Raw genomic sequence first — 13,308 nt, 5'->3', positions numbered from 1 at the left:
TTTGTCCAGCAACCGGCGCAGAGGCTCACAGACTGCTGATAGGTGTGGCATGAACTTTGCAAGAAAGCTGATGAGACGCTGTACTCCTTTTGCATCAGAAGGGTATGGCATGTCGAGGATCACTCTGACTTTGTCAGGGTCCGGCTTCAGGCCTTTGGCCGACAGAATGTGGCCATGGAAGTGGACGTTTTTCATCTTGAACTGCAGCTTCTTCAGGCCAAGACGAAGCTTAACTGAACGGCAGCGCTCCATCAGTGCCAGGAGCTTCACATCGTGGTCGCGTTCTGCTTCTTCGTCTGTGTCACCACAACCACAGCCTACAATCAGGACATCATCGGCGATGGGTTCAATGCCCTTGAGCCCAGCCAGTAATTCGTGCTGCTTGCGTTGGTATACCTCAGGCGCCACTGAGAAGGTAGTCATGAAGCTGCTTTCTTCGTCCAGCTTGCATTGAAGGAATGCATCTCGGGCATCCACCAAGGTGGAAATCCATCCTGTAGTGTCGGCATGATGTAGTGGGATCGTTTCAGTGCTTGGTTCAGACACTTTGGGTCGATGCAGACCCTCAGCTTCTCTGGTTTTTTCACTATGACCATATTGCTGATCCGGTTAGTTGGTTCAGTCACAGATGTGTCGTGTCTTTGGCTATGCCAGATTAATTGCTATGACATGCTATTCTATAAAATAATTTCTCCGTAATTAATATTACCTGATTGAACTAATCAGGTAAATGTAATTAACTAGAGAGGGACACCACAAAATAATATTTATAGAGCTGTTATCTTCCGAATAAACTCTTAAAGATTTAGTAATATTTTACATCCATAGCAGTCACATTAATCGTCATTTTATTCAGTCTCATCTGAAAGTGGTAAATCCTTGGTTATCTGCAAGAATCCTGGCTAACAAGTTGAATCAGCAATACAAAATTGGGTTTAATTATTTATTTACTAAATACCTAACTAATCACACAGAAACACACATACACAATTAAATCATAACTTGATTACAAAGTGCCGTCATAAAGAAAAACGTCCCTAGCGGGCGGAATAGATATGACAGCTTGTTACTGGGACAGGGCCGAAGCTGTGCTATCGTAAATACAGTATCTTATGCATTCTAATTTACCGCCCATTTGAAAAAGGAAAATGCAATAAATATTTACTCTGAGCTGTGCTTCAGTAGGTTGGTGGTAGATGGAAGACCGTATCGCCAACTCGAGTCCTCTGTCCTTTGAAGAATGTCTCTGGTGGTCACTGGATACGTTGGAGTAACGTTGTGTGTAGTAGACGGGATACTCTGACTGTCCTTCCTAACCTACGTTTGTAGCAGCTGTTGCTAACTCAACGGCTAGGAGGTATCACTTCTGTAGTGAATACGAGTTCAAAGTTCATACCATTTACAACCAAAGTCCATGCTGAGGTTGGCTTAGTTCTGTAGTTATTATCTGAACCATTCTGACATCGGATCGTCATCCTAAATGTACCCGGAACAGGAAGTTACATTTTTGTCAATGGCTTTTATAGTGGAGGGAGAGGGGTGTGTCTGAAAAGTTTATAACCCATGTCTCTTCACAGGGGCGGGCCCCTAGTTGAGCAGAAAATCCAAATCTCTCATTTGGAAGCTAAAATTACATTTAATCTCTTCACAAATAATTTCATATTCAAACATTTGAATTAAACAACAATTCCATGTGAATCCGATACCTCTGACGTTTAGACTTTCCACAGTAGAGTTTATGTCATTCTATCATTGATGAGAATGTGTCAGAGGGCAACCGAACTGACATAATATACCTTAAGTACCACCGCATATGTTCAGTTGGTCGGATTACCAGAATATAGTTCATTTCCCCCCACTTCTGATGTTCCCAGAATCTCTATGTTAACCAAGGGGTTTTCTTATGTCACATCAGTTATAGTAGGGAGAGGGAAAAGGGGGGAAAGAGGTATTTATGACTGTCATAAACCTACCCCTAGGCCAACGTCATGACAGTCCCCCCATGTTGGGTTCAATCTTGCGATTAACCTGCATGTTGCAAACCAACATAAAAATGACCGTGGGTTGTCCTGGTTGTGGACCATCGTTGTGGTCCCCCTCTGGTGGTCGACCCGGGTAGGGTGTCTGCAAATGAAGAAGTCTGCTCCATGGCTGGACAGCGGAGGTCCGGATTGGGATCGCCGTTCCGGACCCGTAGTCTGGTCGTCCAGACTGGAAGATCTGGACAGTAACTTAGGCAGATGTTAACAACGCACACACACTCATGAAATATATCATTACATTTCCTCCCAAAAGAGCGGCGTTGTGGCACTAACTGATGGTTGTATGGGGAAGTTGTTTATGGCTCTATCACTTTCTACATGCCGAAGAAAATGAAACAAATTGAATGAAAGCATAAACAAAACAAAATATAGTTATGCCACCTTAACCATCTAATTGGACTGTATTCTATCTACGTCCATGGTCTTGGCAAAATGACCCTATCATGGCATTGTCTAATGTCATATCTAGGGCTCTTCTAATTTGCGGGGTGTTGGTTAGAGTACTATCCTAAGTTGATAACTATATGATACGTCTACAGCTGTAAGGCACTAGTTTTGGGCAGTCTACAGGGATGACCTATGGACTTCTGAGAAGAAAACTGGTGAGTGCTGTAGAGTTAAAGGCCTCAAAATAAGTGTTCAACTTTACTAAGGCTGGTATTTTGCTCGGACCCTTAAGTGATCCTAGCATAAATCCTAATTGGATGTTCCGTTGTACATGTGCGTTTATGCATACGCAAGCACACATGTCAAGGGAAGGAAACCAAGTATCCTGGCAGATTACAACTTGTTCAGAATGAGTCTGACGTAGTCAGGTAATTTTCAGGTCAATGCCTGGAGGTCAGTCAGAATTGGTGTCGAGGGAGTCTGTAGTGGTTTTACTACCAGTCACTGTCTTCCACTATTGTAGTGGAGGTAGGTATGAAGAAGTATACTTCATAGCTATGTTATCCAGGGAGGAGCTAACCTCATGACGGAAGTATTAGACCAGTCGTACGTGGTGTGATCGTGGTTCCTGACTTCTAATAACTTTTCTCCTGAACGGAGGGTTCTATTTATTAGTGGCGTGTGTAACCATTGGAAGAGTGCAATGGAGATTCCCTTCCCCGCGTTGCACTCTGAGTGACTCCTATGTTGCTATTATCAATAGCAATTTAACTTGTGAGGTTACTAATCCTCTTACTGAGTGTTGCTGGGCTGACTGTGGTATTGGTACTGGTACTCAAGGGGTCCAGTCGTCCTACCGATTTATTCTGAAATGTTATCCTACAGGAATACATGATTAGAGCATTTTACTAGTTGTCTTGTAGCGACTACTACACATGGCAAGGAATGATTATTGTTGCCATTTGTTTTGGAGGTGGACAAGTCCACTGGACTTCCTTTACGACCAGTGTGGTACACCTTAGTACTATCTTAGACGTGTTCTAAGATAATCCCCGTCTAGGGGCCTGTCTGCTCCTCACTGTTCTCAAAGGGGAATTTACAACTAGATTTGATTTATGCTCTGGCGGCCTCGTACGGTGTTGTCCGTAGTCTCGACCCCCCCACCGGCCTCGATAAGGCTCATCATGGGTCTGGGCTACTATTCCCCCCCTTTGTGTCTCGGGACCCCCCCACCAGCATGTGGTGTTAGTATCCGAGGCGCAAACGAAAGGTTCGGACACCTATGTACGAGTTGTCAGTGGCCGCGTTATTATGAGAATATCTGCAACCTTTCAACCAAATCTCCTGGTGTTTGTGCTTCAACACCCTCAGTGGCTGTCGAGGTCTGTCAGTCACCACCACGTCCGCGTGTGGCAACCTCTTCAGTACCTGCGAACTGAGACGAGGATATCGGTCTGTGATATCGCAAAGTGTTTCACCAGTGGGAGTCATCGGGTCAGTTGCTGGACTGACACCATCAGTGTCATTGTAAGGGTTGACAGTCCCCCACAAAGCGGAAGGTGTGTCATCGGAAGCAGAGTATACTCTGCGCATCAATGTTTTTCTTGCTGAGACGGCCGCAGTGCTTGCGGAAGTGTCCGAAGGGCAAGAGAAGTTCATCTCAACTACCGTATTGCATGACTGCAAGGAGGAGGGAAGTAGCTCATTCACAGAGACAGCTGGCTCGAAAACATGAAAAGAATTGTCAATCAGATTGGCTGATGGAATGTGTTGAGATATCGTAATATCTCCTTGGATCGGATTCTGCACCAAGTGTTTTTTAAACATCTTTTTCCCAAGGGGTGCTTTCGACAGATACCCCTCGTGAATGACTGCGTTGCAGCTAGCGTTAGGGAAAGACAGTGTGGTTGGTGGAGAAGGCACGGTAGCCTGTGACCATACCTGGTTGGTTTTCCAATCCATCAATGGGAGTAACCGATCCATCAAGTCTGTTCCAAGTAGCAGGGGTACCGTTTCGAGGCTAGTAACATACACAGGGTGGACGAGCGATACGTCCTTGAAGTGTAGTTTCAGCATGACTCTCAATGTGAGAGGCGAGGTAGTCTGAGTGACCCCTCGAAGTGTAGTATCGCATCGTTCCACTTTTAACCAACGTTTAGTTGGCTTCAAAGCCCTTTTTAGATCATCAAACTATGTTTGAGAGATGAGTGATATTGTCGCACCCGAATCAATTAGCGCATGACAAGTTAAGCAGTCCTCCAGGACTGTTTCCAGGTATAGTCGTTTCGATTCGTGTTTAGTGGACATATTCCCCACAAAGTGGAGTGGTCTTTCGCAACAACGTGATGTGTCAATTCAAATCCACTAAAATAGCCGTACCCAACGGTATTCTCAACTGAGCCTCCCCTATATCCACGGCCGTTTTTTCTAAAAAGAACAACCTAAAACTAGAGAGAAAAAAATCATTTTACGATTTTGAGTGGGCTTGGCTTTAACGAAGCGTTTGACCTTTTTCTTCGCAACCTTTGTATCAGAGTTTATAGACAAAGCCCGTGGGCTTGTTTCTTGGTCAATCGGGCCCTGGATAGGGTCTCGAGTGAAAGCAGGAGGGATTTGAATTTTAACGTCCTTGCTATGGGTGTTAATTCCTGCGGACCTGGAGTCCGGTAATTCCCTGTCTAGTCCTTGTGACTTATCTTTTACCCTTTTCTCAAATGTTTCTCGCTTTAGTTCTTCACGTAGTGGAACTTCTGGAGAACATTGGTCTACGTTTTGATCATCCTTCAACCCTTTGTTACCCTTGTGCTCTGACACTTTGTGTGGGTTGGGTGCAGGAACGTAGTGAACAGGTCGATTGTAGCGGTAGTCGTTTTGATGGCGACGTGCTTTACAGTTATTTCGACCGCGGAGGTTATTGGAATCATGGTTTCGTGGTAGAAACTGTTGTTGTGCGTCGTCTCTTAACGCTCCAATACCTGATAATGCACCCTCTGACTGGAGTGAGTGCTCCTGGTCAAACTTCAAAACCGAGTGGTCAGGGCTCTTGGCATTGCGAGCTTTTGATGCCTCAAAAGCTGTGCTTGCAAGCTCTCTGAGTTGTAAGATAGACAAGCCAATGTGGGCTGCAGGGCCCAAGTAGGTAATGAAGGTGGGATACATGTTCGACAGGAACATTTGTTTAAATGGTAACAGGTCTTCCATACCTGTTTCAGTGAGTAGGCCAAAGTATGCTGAACGAAGCCTATGATAGTAAGCTTGTGGGTGTTCATTCCGAGCTTGTTTGACCGTGTTAGCCAGTGAGCTATCGTGTTTGCGAGTTGCAGAACCACTGAATTCTAATTTCAAAGCTGTGGCAAGTTTAGCGTAGTCATTTAGCACGTGTTGCTGTTGTAGGCGAATGAACCTTGTCACGTGTCTATTCGACGTTCGCTTCAACAGGTAAACCCTGTCAGAACCCATAGCGTTCGGGTAGCCATCCAACGCGTCCTCTATGTCAGCTAGGAACGTCTCAGTATTGTTTGGCTGACCTGGAACGGGGTCAAAGGTGGGGAAATACTTGACAAGTTTGTCAAGGTATTCCGCGTCAAGCGGGCAGAGAGGGTGGGCTTTATCCTGTGGGGAAAGTGGGGCCAAAAGGCCAAGAGGAGAAGCCAAGCTTTGGCCTTGTTGGCCAAGACGCGCCATATTACTCAGTGCCGAATGGCCAAGCGGAGAAGACTGGGGGACACCTGACGGAGGCAATGTCTGAAACCTATCGTCTTCACTCCTTTGAGTACCGGGCTCCGGTTGCTTGGATGGATAGTCACGCTGTAGAGCGTGACCCTTCTGGACTTCCTCCAGATGGTACCTAAGGGTGGTATTCTGCTGCATTGCAGAGTCCACTTGAGCGCTTAGAGTACTGATTTTGGACACGTGAGTGTCGCACTTGCTCTTTTCAGTCTCAAACTTATCTGTCATGGCTTGCAGATAGAGGTCTTGAGTACGGAGCGAGAGATTCAGTGATGACATTTCTTCCGCTTGCTTAGAAATCAAGATTTCCATCTTCATCACCCGAGTTCTCTCATCATTCATTTGGTCAGCGACTTCAATGAGTTCTGCTGATTTGTCATCCAACTTCGTCATTGTGTTCATCAACTGATCGTCTTTGGTCTGCAGAATTTTGAGTAGAACCGTGTTACTCTGAGTAACGTTCAACAAAACTGCCTGCATGTTATCAAATTGCGCGCTCCTATTTGTAGATAACTCAACAGATTTATCTAGTTTGGAGTGGACTACCTCGTATTTAGTTTTGGCTAATTCGAGTTATTCCTGGAGACAACGATTTTGTTGAAGAGTTTGTGCTCGTTCATCGTCATAAGTATTTGCAATTACTTTCAATTGTTCAGATTTCAAGCGCAGTTCCTCGACTAGCAGAATGTTTTCATTTCCTGCTTTTGTCAATAGTTGCTCAGTTCTCTCCACCTGTCCCCTCATGCTAGCCATGACTGGCACGTGCTTCAGCTGTGCACGGTGGTATTGAACCGATGCCACATTTTTATGGCGATACATCAGTGCAAAAGTGGGGAGAACCGTCACAAAGTCTGCGTTTGATGGTTGATTTTGGAGAGCATTCGCAATTTCGGCTGTTTTTTCGCTAATGGCATAATTAGGGTTGGTATCGCTGCTGAGGTCAGCGATCAATCCTTTTATGGGTGGAGGTTCACTACTTAGCGGAGGAGTGGTGACCACCTCCTTTGATAGCTTGCACATTATTAGAAAAATTTAGAGGAAAAAATGTTCCCTAAATTTATTCAAAGTTTGGTATTCATTGGAAGCTGCAAAGACCAGTTTAATCTATTTATAGATGTTGACGAACTACCGGTACTGTACCAGTAATGTGGAAGTTGGACGTGAATTAATTTACAAAAGCAAATTGAATTAATTAATCAATGCCAATGATTAATCCTACCTGTGTAGGCTATCTGGGTATTAAACTTTAATTAACATGAGATGTGGCTTCATCTAGGTTAATATGAGAGGTTTAAAAGTGTCTCATTTGATTGGAAGAACATTAAATTATGTTCAACAATTTAACTTATTAAATTGATGAGACGATAATCCATACAATCTCTGTTGATTGGATATCATAAGTGTAAACAGTAGACCAAATGTTGGGCACATTCGACACTGTGGCACTTCTCCCTAAGGCCGAAACCACATGGGATTCCCACTGGGGCGGGGCTTCTGTCACTACTGGATTACTGAATGGGTTTTGAAAAACCCAAATTTTACTGATTAATCAATTTAATGATAAATCAAACCTGTATAGGCAATTTGTGAATTAAACTTTAATTAACCTGAGAAGTTGCTTCATCTAGATTAGTTTGGAAAAAGTTTGCAATGTCTTATTTAGAGAACTCAACAATTTGGATGTTATTTAAAATATCTATTTCAGAATGTAAATGGCCAGATTTACACTTATTAGTTCAATTGGATAAGACATTGATATTCGTCTGGATATCATAAGTAATGACTTGAATGTGACCTGAATAATTCTTCATGAACGAATATACTGGGCACACTTCAGCGGTCACTGATTTCACACGCTGAAATAAAACGGAACTACCCGGGGCGGAACTTCTGTTCCGCGAGGCGGAGGAATTTCAACGTGGCACCAGAAAAAAATGCTATTTTCCCTTGTTAGCTTTAGCACCTCGTGCCAGCTAACCCTCCTTTGTGCCTGAAAATGTAGCACGTAGGATTCCCTTGGCAGGGAAAAGGTTTTACTTATAACGTATTATGTTCAAACCCTTTTCGGCGTTTTTTGACGATGTTTTAACCGGAACACGCGGCAAACACGAAATGCACCGTGGTCTCCTCGCGTGGAATCGCGAGGGAGAGAGAGATATAATTATCGCTGGTCGAGCTATATCTCCTGAATTTCAATCGGCTGGCTCTTTGTCCTCGCTCGAGAAATTAATAATGACCTCGCCTACCCGCGTATGAAACGCGCCAGGCAGAAATAGCCCTGCGTTTGGCCAAACGCTCTATTTCTCAGATTTCTATAATTAGCTTTCTCAGCCTCTAACAAGAAATGTATTCGCTTACGTTATCCACTGACTGCGTCAGAGAACAACACGGCGGCGGGGGAATCTTCAGCACACACACCCAACAATGCTTGTCTATCACTCCAAAAATGTGTTTAATAAACTTGGTATATTATGGAATCTGCTTTTCAATTTTATACAGGCTGAATCAAAATGAAAGCGTCATTCTATCTTAGATTCCTCACAGGGGGCACCAATATGTCGCGTCTTTGGCTATGCCAGATTAATTGCTATGACATGCTATTCTATAAAATAATTTCTCCGTAATTAATATTACCTGATTGAACTAATCAGGTAAATGTAATTAACTAGAGAGGGACACCACGAAATAATATTTATAGAGCTGTTATCTTCCGAATAAACTCTTAAAGATTTAGTAATATTTTACATCCATAGCAGTCACATTAATCGTCATTTTATTCAGTCTCATCTGAAAGTGGTAAATCCTTGGTTATCTGCAAGAATCCTGGCTAACAAGTTGAATCAGCAATACAAAATTGGGTTTAATTATTTATTTACTAAATACCTAACTAATCACACAGAAACACACATACACAATTAAATCATAACTTGATTACAAAGTGCCGTCATAAAGAAAAACGTCCCTAGCGGGCGGAATAGATATGACAGCTTGTTACACAAAGAAAAGGGGCTGAGTTTTAGTGAAAGGGCGGGAGACTGGGACAGGGCCGAAGCTGTGCTATCGTAAATACAGTATCTTATGCATTCTAAATTACCGCCCATTTGAAAAAGGAAAATGCAATAAATATTTACTCTGAGCTGCACTTCAGTAGGTTGGTGGTAGATGGAAGACCGTATCGCCAACCCGAGTCCTCTGTCCTTTGAAGAATGTCTCTGGTGGTCACTGGATACGTTGGAGTAACGTCGTGTGTAGTAGACGGGATACTCTGACTGTCCTTCCTAACCTACGTTTGTAGCAGCTGTTGCTAACTCAACGGCTAGGAGGTATCACTTCTGTAGTGAATACGAGTTCAAAGTTCATACCATTTACAACCAAAGTCCATGCTGATGTTGGCTTAGTTCTGTAGTTATTATCTGAACAATTCTGACATCGGATCGTCATCCTAAATGTACCCGGAACAGGAAGTTACATTTTTGTCAATGGCTTTTATAGTGGAGGGAGAGGGGTGTGTCTGAAAAGTTTATAACCCATGTCTCTTCACAGGGGCGGGCCCCTAGTTGAGCAGAAAATCCAAATCTCTCATTTGGAAGCTAAAATTACATTTAATCTCTTCACAAATAATTTCATATTCAAACATTTGAATTAAACAACAATTCCATGTGAATCCGATACCTCTGACGTTTAGACTTTCCACAGTAGAGTTTATGTCATTCTATCATTGATGAGAATGTGTCAGAGGGCAACCGAACTGACATAATATACCTTAAGTACCACCGCATATGTTCAGTTGGTCGGATTACCAGAATATAGTTCATTTCCCCCCACTTCTGATGTTCCCAGAATCTCTATGTTAACCTGTTGAGGATGGGGGCGCTGTTGAGACTATTTATGCTAATTGGGTAATTTTTGAAACGGCTTCCCACAAAATCCTTGATCGTACAATATGCATATTATTATTATTATTGGATAGAAAACAGTCTATAGTTTCTATAGGAGTTGAAATTTTGTCTCTAAGTGGAACAGAGCCCATTCTACAGCAATTTCCCTGACATGGATTCAGATTTCAGAAATGTTGGCCACTGTTCTGAAGTCAGTTAAAAGGGCACTGTTATTGCTATGACTGTACGGACACTTCTTACGTCTTCCCCTGGAGGCCTTTACGTGATGACGATTCCAATGGGGTCGATTGCGCGTTCACAGGCCCTATAAATCAAAAAACCCTGTAGCTAGCAAGTCTTTTCTTGGTGCGTCACGCGCGTGGAGGACACCGACCCTCTCCTGTTCCAAGCGTTAGTTTAGCCTGTTATATTTCTCCGGTCATCTTTTCACTCGTTATAGGAGTTAAAAACATCATAAGGTAGTTAATTTAAAGCGTTTTATAGCAATTTATATCCGTTTAGTGCGATTTTGGGACATTTATTTTTGAAACGATGTGAATAGCTGGGCACGCTTTTCAGTTCATCCCGAACGCAGTTGGCATTTCCACATGGCAAGAGGACAGCTTTCCACCAAAAGACGATTACTCCCAAGAAAGGATCCTTTGCCCAAGATACTGATGGAAGAACAGCTCAAGGTAGGACATTTTTATTATGATAAATCGTGTTTCTGTCGAAACATTTTAGTGGCTTAGGACGCCATGTTTTTTGACGTAGCTTCGCTTGGCGCAAACTGTATTGAAAAGTAAGGATAAATAAAAAAATGTAATTCCGCAATTGTATTAAGAATTAAATTGTCTATCAATCCCTGTCCACCCTATATTTTTTAGTCACGTTTATGAGTATTTATGTATAAGAGTAGATCACTGTCTAAGTGGCGCAAGGACATTTTCTGATCAGCTTGTCTACATTTCACATTGTCTAACCATGATTTTGGTGGCTAAATATAAACATTTGCGATCAAACTCTATATGGATTGTGTAATATGATGTTACAGGAGTGTCATCGGAAGAATTCTGAGAAGGTTAGTGAAAAAATTAATATCTTTTGGCGATGTTGACTTTTATCGCTCACTTAGGCTAGAATCAATGCTGGGCTGCTATGTGCTATGTGCTATGCAAATATAACGATTAATTGTGTTTACGCTGTAAGACACTTAGAAAATCTGAAATATTGTCTGTATTCACAGTTTTTCTATTTTCTATTCCATTTGTGACGGTGGGTGCAATTGTAACCTATGCCATCTACCTGAAATATGCACTTTTATCTAACAAAACCTATCCCATACCATAAATATGTTATCAGACTGTCATCTAATGAGTTTTTTTGTTGGTTAGGGGCTATAAATATCTTAGTTTAGCCGAATTGGTGATGGCTACTGGTGTTGGTGGACAAATAAAAGATGGTGGATTATGCTAATGTGTTTTTAGGTAATAGATGTACATCTTTACATATTGTGTCTTCCCTGTAAAACATTTTAAAAATCGGACATGTTGACTGGATTCACAAGATCTGTGTCTTTCATTAGCTGTATTGGACTTTAACCTGTCTAGGATCAGCGTGGCGCTAGCGGCACACCCCCCCCCCCCCCCACTGAAAAACCAGTGCCGCGAAATTCAAAAAAAATATTTTTTTAAAATATTTAACTTTCACACATTAAAGTCCAATACAGCTAATGAAAGACACAGATCTTATGAATCCAGTCAACATTTCCGATTTTTAAAATGTTTTACAGGGAAGACACAATATGTAAAGATGTACATCTATTACCTAAAAACACATTAGCATAATCCACCATCTTTTATTTGTCCACCAACACCAGTAGCCATCACCAATTCGGCTAAACTAAGATATTTATAGCCCCTAACCAACAAAAAAACTCATTAGATGACAGTCTGATAACATATTTATGGTATGGGATAGGTTTTGTTAGAAAAAAGTGCATATTTCAGGTATATGGCATAGTTTACAATTGCACCCACCATCACAAATGGACTAGAATAATTACAATGAGCAACGTGTTTACCTAACTACTAATCATCAAACATTTCGTAAAAATACACAGCATACACGAATCGAAAGACACAGATCCTGTGAATACAGACAATATTTCAGATTTTCTAAGTGTCTTACAGCGAAAACACAATAAATCGTTATATTAGCTTAGCACATAGCAATTAGCAGCCCAGCATTGATTCTAGCCAAAGTGAGCGATAAAAGTCAACATCGCCAAAAGATATTAATTTTTTCACTAACCTTCTCAGAATTCTTCCGATGACACTCCTGTAACATCACATTACAACATGCATATACAGTTTGATCGAAAATGTTTATATTTAGCCACCAAAATCATGGTTAGACAATGTGAAATGTAGACAAGCTGGTAAAGAAAACGTCCTTGCGCCACTTAGACAGTGATCTACTCTTATACATAAATACTCATAAACGTGACTAAAAAATATAGGGTGGACAGGGATTGATAGACAATTTAATTCTTAATACAATTGCGCTATTACATTTTTTAATTTATCCTTACTTTTCAATACAGTTTGCGCCAAGCGAAGCTACGTCAAAAAACATGGCGTCCTAAGCCACTAAAATGTTTCGACAGAAACACGATTTATCATAATAAAAATGTCCTACCTTGAGCTGTTCTTCCATCAGTATCTTGGGCAAAGGATCCTTTCTTGGGAGAAATCGTCTTTTGGTGGAAAGCTGTCCTCTTGCCATGTGGAAATGTCAACTACGTTCGGGATGAACTGAAAAGCGTGCCCAACTTTTCACATCGTTGCAAAAATAAATGTCCCAAAATCGCACTAAACGGATATAAATTGCTATAAAACGCTTTAAATTAACTACTTTGTGATGTTTGTAACTCCTATAACGAGTGAAAAGATGACCGGAGAAATATAACAGGCTAAACTAACGCTTGGAACAGGAGAGGGTCGGTGTCTTCCACGCGCGTTACGCAGCAAGAAAAGACTTGCTAGCTAAAGGTTTTTTTCATTTGTAGGGCCTGTGAACGAGCAATCGAGCCCGTTGGAATCGTCATCACGTAAAGGCATCCAGGGGAAGACGTAAGAAGTGTCCGTATAGTCATAGCAACGACAGTGCCCTTTTAAATGACTTCAGAAAAGTGGCCAACGTTTCTCAAATCTGACTCCATGTCAGGGAAATTGCTGTAGAATGGGCTCTGTTCCACTTAGAGACAAAAT

The sequence above is a fragment of the Salvelinus fontinalis genome, unplaced genomic scaffold (genome assembly GCF_029448725.1).
Source record: "Salvelinus fontinalis isolate EN_2023a unplaced genomic scaffold, ASM2944872v1 scaffold_0002, whole genome shotgun sequence".
In the NCBI taxonomy this organism is placed as follows: domain Eukaryota; kingdom Metazoa; phylum Chordata; class Actinopteri; order Salmoniformes; family Salmonidae; genus Salvelinus; species Salvelinus fontinalis.
This window is presented reverse-complemented; position numbering follows the sequence as displayed.